Source organism: Gavialis gangeticus, unplaced genomic scaffold (genome assembly GCF_001723915.1).
Source record: "Gavialis gangeticus isolate Ggan-Ray unplaced genomic scaffold, GavGan_comp1, whole genome shotgun sequence".
Classification (NCBI taxonomy): Eukaryota; Metazoa; Chordata; order Crocodylia; family Gavialidae; genus Gavialis; species Gavialis gangeticus.
In genome coordinates, this window is record NW_017729009.1 from 12,849,799 (window position 1) to 12,857,289 (window position 7,491).

The window sequence follows — 7,491 nt, forward strand, 5'->3', positions numbered from 1 at the left end:
AAAGCAATGCGCCCCATCCCCCCAACCTGGCTGCCCATGGTTAATAATTTAGACGAAGTTCCAGGATCTGATTGGCCAACTCAGCAGGCACTCCTGGATTCTCTAAAAAATTGATAAGGTGTTTGAAAGGCTGCAAGTAGTCTGCAAACGCTGAGTTGGGCAAATTTGATCTGCCTCTTGCCCTTCCACAGCAGGTTAAAGCAGCAGCAGTGAAATCCCCAGCAGGCCCCGCTCCCCTCGCTGCTCCGCTTGTGCTCAGGGTGGCTGGGGGTGTTGTGGGGAGCTCCTTCTCTGTGTCATGGCTCAGTCGTGGTTTGATGCACTCAGAGACAGCCCTGCCTTCGAAGCAAGAGGGATCGACAGTGTGCAAGACGGGGTCACGGTCCCAGCAATGCCCCCAGTCTCACCAGTGGAGGGGAGACGTGGAAGGAGGGAGGGGGTGGATCTGGACCAGGGAGGAGGAAGGGATGGGGGGACATGGGCTGAGCAGAGAGCACTGAATGCAGCATCGCATGGACTCCCACGCCACACTGCAGAGCTTGTATTGGAGGTCATTCAAAGTGATCCCTTCCTCTGCTCCCAGCCCTTCAGCCGCTCTCTTGCACGGCCTGGAGCCTCCGAGCCAGCTGCAAGGAGGAAAGCTGAATGGAGAAACCCATCCTCTTCAGGCCCAGTCCTGTTCCCATGGAAATCAAGTTGCTACTCACTTCCCGGGGAAGGCACTCGGGCTGTTAGAACAAGCAGTGCCTTCTTCTGGCACCCTCGCACGTCTTGCCTCCCCGGGAACGGGGCTTTCCACGGAAACGTGCATCCCCGCTCTAGGGGCCCGCACAGGCGGAGGCACCTGCGATGCACTTCTGCCCGCTCAGTGCTGCCTCCGTCTCAGGGATGTCGCGTGAGACAGCCAGCGGCACCTCACAAAGCATTTATATCCCAGCTGGGAGCTTTCCATAGGGGCCAGTTATGCATCGCCAGCCAGTTAAGTCTTTGGCTGCAACGAGGCAGTCTGCTGAGCAGTAATCAGAAAAATATTCAACCATCTCTCCCTTAGTATAAAAATATACCCAGCTCTAAATATTTCCCCACCCCTCCTTGGCCTTCTGTTGCAGAAACGCAGCCCAGACTTTCTTTCTTCTCCTTTTCTTTCTTTCGCTGGGTAGACAAGCATTGCACGTGGAGGTTGGTATAGAAAGCAGCTTTCCTTAGCAAATTCAGAGGCAAACCAGCCATAAAGCTGCTTTCTATAACAACCTCCACACGCAATGCTTGTCCACCCAGCGAGGCCTCTGGACAGTGGAGGGCCCCTAAACAGGGCAAGGCTTTCTCCTGCATCGTGGTTGAGACGTGCAGACAGGTGACATGACTCATAAAACAGCAAACACGGCTCGTTTCTCACAGAAGCTACTTTTGGACCGCGGCCTCGCTGATGCATGGGCTGATCTTCACACCCATGTCCCAAGACGTGCGAGGATCATTGCCAACACACAGTAGCGGACCATTAATAATAACAGCCTGGAAGGAAGATTCAAAGTGCCAATGGGGCTGACAAGAGCCAGCGCCAGGGATGCACGGTGGACTTCTGTGATGGGCTTCAGCTGAGTGATCGCGGTGAAGAGCAGAAGGATCTTGCTGGCTGTAAGAGGCAGTTCTGATAAATGGCATTGCAGCAGTATTGACATGCATCGTAGCTCTTGCTCCACGAGAGGGGTCCCATTGTAATGCAAAGCATATACAGCGCTGGGCTGTACCAGAGCATCTCCTGATGTCGATCTGTGTTGGAAGAGCTGCTGTTTCGCAGGGATGAGCTGATGCACGCTGGGACCGCCTTCTGTTTGTAAATGCAGTGGGTGACAACCCGGACACGAGCCGTGACTTGCTTTATACACAGAGAGGAGCTTGTAGAAGCCAGCTTCACCTTTCACACCCAGCGTCTGCAAACAAAAGCACTTGTTTCCGACGCTTGCATCCTTCAGATGTCTAATTACCAACTGCGCCGGTGGCACTAAAGGACAAACTGCTCCTCTAGTTATTTGTGTGGGAAAAGTTACCAAAGCAAAGGCAGACCTGGCATTAAAGTGGAGCTGGAAATCAGAAACATCCTGCAACAAAACTCAACTCTGCAAACGCAGTTTCAACCCCATTCCTGGAGACCCTGACCCCAGCATCCAATCCCACAAAGGACAAAGTCAGGACATTTAGAAAGTGCCCAGTGCCTTGCAGGGGAATCACTGCTACATATCCATTCATCCTTTCCTGCAGGAGACCCAGAGTAATAAGGGGAAAAAAAACCTATCATAACATCCCACTTCTTCATCCTCACTTGACTAGACAGAGTGTTTCCTGAATGTCCAGACAGAGCTAAGACAGAAATAGGCCTGCAGGGAAAACCCCACGATGCAAATAAAATACAAATTAGCATTATATTTCAGGTAATCCCTTCAAAAGTCAGACTCACCACATGATGGGGATGACTCATGGGAGAGGAGGCATTCAAGGAATCCAATAACAGCTCCAGCTCACCGGGAATTGCCTGAAGCGGCCATTTTTCAATGAGGAAAAAAAAAAAAAAGAAGAAAATGACAGCTCATCGAAATGGCGATGGCAAGGCAAGGGTAGTTCTGATGAACCTCTGGTCCAAAACCATCAGAGACTTCACATTTCAAGTTTAATTTTCAGTTTGAAACTGCTTTTTGCTTTGAAATTGTAGGTAATTCAGACTCAAGGGAGTGGAGCAATAAAAGGGTCAAAATTAAACCCAACTGTTTCAATTGAACCAATCTGGTGACAGATAGATGGATAATGTAACATAGAGAGAGGTCTCTCTCTATATTGCATTATCCATCCATCCATATATAGATATATAGATATCACATTATTTGTCCCCAACAAGTGGAACGTGCCTTTTCCTCTTGCTTTGGAACAAGAAAAGTGTTGGATTGTCAGAGGAAGTCCTGGGGGACAGGCGCCCCGCTCCTCATCCACTTGATTAACAATCCTCTTTGAAAGACCTCCTGAAGGAGATGAATTATTTGCACCGTTGCTCTGACTCTCTGGTGCAGTCAGTGGACTCCATTTCTATTCACTCAGGGGTCAGCCTTTCCTCATCCCTCTGCCTTTCTCCCCACAAAAAGGTTCCCCCTCCTGAAGCCTCCACCCCACCCCACCCCAGTTGGCCGTCTCACCACGCCAGCAACCTCTCGATCTCTGCTCTTTCCCTGTAGTCTGCTTGCAACAGGCTTTCTCATCACCCAGCGCAGGACCCTTCAAAACCACAGCCAGCTGAATTAACGGAGCCCCCACCCCCAGGACATTGCTCCTGTCCCTTTGTCCAGGGGTGCCAATGCAATGTGAATCGGAGCAGGTGAATCAGGCCACTTGGCCCCACTTAATACATTTGCCTACCTAGAAGGCCCATCTCCCAGTTCACCCAGCAAGCCTCCATTCCTTAGACAAGCTTTTCTATAAAAAAAACCCAAAAAACACCTAAACCTTCAGCCACGCTTTACTGCTCTCCCTCCTAAGTACCTTTTTACACCAGTGCAATGAGTCACAGGCGATGCAGTTAAACCCAGCTTTCTAAAAGGGCCATCCCATCCTGCACCCTTGCTACAGGGAACTTTCTTGCTTGTTGCCTGACAGGATTAAAAGAAGAAACCCATGCCCAATTACCCCAGGATGGGGAGGGTAGCAGAGCAGATGGATATTTATATACAGGCCACACCTTTTGTTCATTCAGCTAGCAGCTTGGCATCTAGTCCTGCTCTCCTATAGATACCAAGGTAGAGGGGTTTGAGTCTGCCAAGACTCAAACTTCAAGAGCCCTGGTAGGGGGATACGAAGCCCAAGCAATCTAAGATGAGATTTGCCAGGGCAATGTCAGATGCTCTCCTATCGTTTGCCCGTTGCACTGGATGAAGTGGCAGAACAGATCTACAGAGGGATCGTTATAGAGATGCAATTAGCTTACAAGCTGCTCCATCCAGAAAAGGCAAAGGTTCCTCCTAGCAGACAACTGCATGGTTTGTACTTGTAGAAAAACAAGAAGGTCAGTAGACATGGTGCAAGTGTTGTCAGGGCATGAAGAGTGACTAAGGGAGCTAAATTTATAGAGTCTGGGAAAAGGAAGACTCAGGGCTGACATGGCCACAGGCTAAAAATACCTCCGAGGTAACGCTGTAAATGAAGGAAGGGAATTACTCATGGTCTCCAAGGAAGGCAAGACAAGGTGCAAGTGCCAGGGGTTAATGAAGGAAAAGGTACAGTTAGAGATGAGGAAAGTGCCCTTCAGTGTGGGGAGCTGGGAGCTGAAGCAGCGAGGGGACAAGCACGCCAGGTCCTTGAGAGACCAGGAGATGGGCTGAATTGAAATGAGGGAAGGGAAGAGCAGAGGTGGAGACTGGGTACATCTATGGGCAGAGAGGTCCCTCCTCATCCTACCAGTTGCCTACCTGACATAGTGCACATAAGTTATTTAGATGCATTACACACACTGCCATGAGCACGCAGCACCCAGGTGCAAAACAAGCGCTGCTAAGACGGCATGCAATATTAACAAGTGAATAAAAGGAGCCCTGCATCTTTGCAGCAGCTGTTTTATTGTACAGGCTTCATTTTCATAGGTGCTAGCACCGGTCATGTTGAAGGTGTGTGAGAGAAATGCTCAGTGCATTTCCCTGAGCAGGAGGGTTGGGGTCCAAAGCAGTCTCTGAAGTGAGCTACAGCAGTCCCTGAGTTTGGGGCAGCAACTAGGATGATAGGAAGACGCCTCAACTTTGACATGACCCCTGACCAGGCCCCTGGTGTGAAGAGGATTTGGCCCTTTGAAGCAAATTCACCTCTAAGTTGATGCAGCAGGTGCAATCCCCATGGCCTCTGCAAAGGGCAGGCTCTGAGGCCTGAAATACACCGCTAGACGCTGCCCACAACCCCAAGCCCCCCTGCCCGTTTCCGTGTCTCGCACAAGCGTGTTCTCAGCCAAGGGCTCGCCTCCGACAGACCCACGTGAACACCGAGAGGAGCTCGCTCACGATCCAGCGGTGGGAGAACGACATGGACTTATTGCAAAGCGCTGGCAAGCAGCAGAAACGCCGGGGGGAGGGAAGAACATGACTTCCCTGATCATCTCTTTTACGTGTCACTGCTAAAAATAGCTGGCGTGACACGTTGGAGCGGAAGCATCGTGATGATTTATTTATCACTGCCATCTTCCCAGGCAGCGAGCTCTCCCGCGTCCCTTTGACAGTCTCGGGCTAGGCTGCTGTCCTGCCAGAGCCCCGTGCATCCCCGCATCCGAGTCCCCAGGGCTGGGAATTGAGCCCATCTGTAAGAAAACAGGGTCCCAGATCCTAATGGTGCACAGTCTCTTTTTGAGGTTAAAGACTCATTCAAGAGACAGCACATGGGGAAAAGGCCCAGCATCTGTGAGCCAGCTATACAGCGCTCCCCTTCTGCCCCTCTTCTTTTTGGCCCGGCAGCATATTGGTTGTGGTTGAGGCTATCCATCAAGAAAGGGCTTGAGGCATTTGCTTTTCCTCTGGTTGGAGGTCTGTTGTTAGGATTTGGCATCTTTCCCTCCACCGTGGCCCCTGCACGTCCATCGTTTTAGGGATCACACTCACTTGGTGCACACTCGCCGCCCTAGAGAAGGAAGCCCCTGCATCGACAGCCCTTCTGCCTGGCTAAGGGTTTCCACAAGGCATAAGGCAAAGGATGAACCTTTGGGAAACACAGGCATGGTGGGTTTTTGGATGCATCAGACAGTGTCACTGCCCCTTTCCTCCATCAGCGCCTGCCTGAAATACACATTTCCATATAATCCCTTCCCCAGCCCAATAAATAGCATGCAGAGCTTCACTCTGAGTCTCACCGATTTCTGTCCATCACTGAGGGCCCATTTCCTTCCTGCTCAATTAGCGGGAATGATAAGCAGGCTCCTTTGCAATTTACAGTGATGTGCCGACGTCTTAATTCTTGCCTTCCCCTCATGCGAAAGATTTTGCACAGTTGCATCCATGTCTCTCCAGTCCACCTGATGCAGGACCAGGGTTCGGGCCCCATTTGGGATCAGAGGTCCTATGCTGCCACCGAATCAGGCATCGTTCCTACTTTCCTACCTCTGCATCGATCTGTTCTCCCGCTTCATACAGTGCAGTTACAGAGATTAAATTAGTTTACAAGCTGCTCCATCCAGAAGAGGCAAAAGTTTCTCCTAGCAGGCAACTGGATGGTTCATACCTTTGATTTCTTCCCTGCCCTATACCAGCACACCATGTGCCTAAATATCCCCTATATCGCCTATACCCCCACCAAAAACAGTGCCTACAGTAACATTGATGGAAGAAACACATGCTTTGACTGATGCAATATACTCAAAGCAACAGAAACCTGGCTTGTTCATCTCTGCAGACTGCTTCCCTATGGACAAGTCCTTTTGTGCTATTGTTTGGCATAAGAAGGCATCTGCTTAAGCTGTAGAGCATTTTCTTTTCTGGACTCAGGGGTGTCATAACAGCTCATTCCAAGATGATTTCCTTTGTATGAACAGCACTTTAATTCAGGGTTTCCCATCTCCAAAACAGAAATAATTGGCTATTTGTTATAGGTAGTCATCAGCAAGACAGATCTCAAAAGTGGGGAGAGACTCTGATGAAAATGATTGTGTTCCACCTCTATAATTATGGAGGTGTCAAAAGCAGCTTCAGAGTTCAAGCTGCACTGACATTTGTACTTAAAGCAGGACTAAAAATTGCCCTGTTTTCCCTGCTAAATGCTGGAATTTAGGTTCAGTATGGGGCACGAGGGGCCTTTAGAGGAGACATTTTGGCAGGCTGCCTTTTGGACACACTATTTTGTTTCACCACCTTTCTTTGGGTCCCCCTAGCCGGAAGGCCACATACCCTGCAAATGCCCAACGCCATGAATCCACACCCATGCAGAACACCATCGTCATGAGATGAGTTTGAGATGAAACACATAAAGAAACAGCTTTAATGGCTGCCATGATGGCCCCCATTAATCAGCACAACACGCAGGCACCTAATCGATAAGCATGGCTGGTGTTCAAGGGTGGCTGTTGCGGTTGTTTTGGATGATGATGGAGAGAGGTGAGTGGTCTTGAGAAGGGAAATGACAGGTAGAAAGGTAGAAATGGACCTAGCTGCTAATTCCCTCGCTTTGTATGGCCACTTTGGACGGGACTCATGGCATGGCCAACTTGGTGCACAGTTAAAGCATGTTGTGTGGAAATACAGAGAGGCTGAAGACTGGCTTTCAGGGTCAGAAATAGCTCACACACTGGGTTTTGGCTTAACGAGACCCATGTCAAGGGTTAACTCAGACCTCAGGTACAAATAAGTACAAGCCCCCAAGGAGCAGGTGGGCTTGGATAAAAGCATTGAACACAATGGGAAAGTGGGTTATAAATGTTGGTGTTGACTCAACCTTGACATCTTGACAAGAAAAAATCTGGGGTGAAAGTGGGCTCTCGATGTA